The sequence below is a fragment of the Papaver somniferum genome, chromosome 3, assembly GCF_003573695.1.
Source record: "Papaver somniferum cultivar HN1 chromosome 3, ASM357369v1, whole genome shotgun sequence".
Classification (NCBI taxonomy): Eukaryota; Viridiplantae; Streptophyta; class Magnoliopsida; order Ranunculales; family Papaveraceae; genus Papaver; species Papaver somniferum.
The window spans coordinates 169707285-169707492 of record NC_039360.1 but is presented as its reverse complement, the minus strand read 5'-3'; positions in this window follow the sequence as shown (position 1 = coordinate 169707492).

Below are 208 nucleotides of genomic sequence, written 5' to 3'. Positions count from 1 at the left end.
AGTAGTTGCTAAAGTAGTCATCCATGCAAACATATTTTTTGATAATGATTTTACTGCTCATGAGGTGCATGAAATACCGATCAAGGATGTAAACAGGTGTGTTCCACATATTAGATAACACTTCTTAAATCATCTAACTGCATCGTCCACAATACTTATTTCATTATCCGACTAGCTCTTCGAAGAACGAACTACTTCTTGAACTATT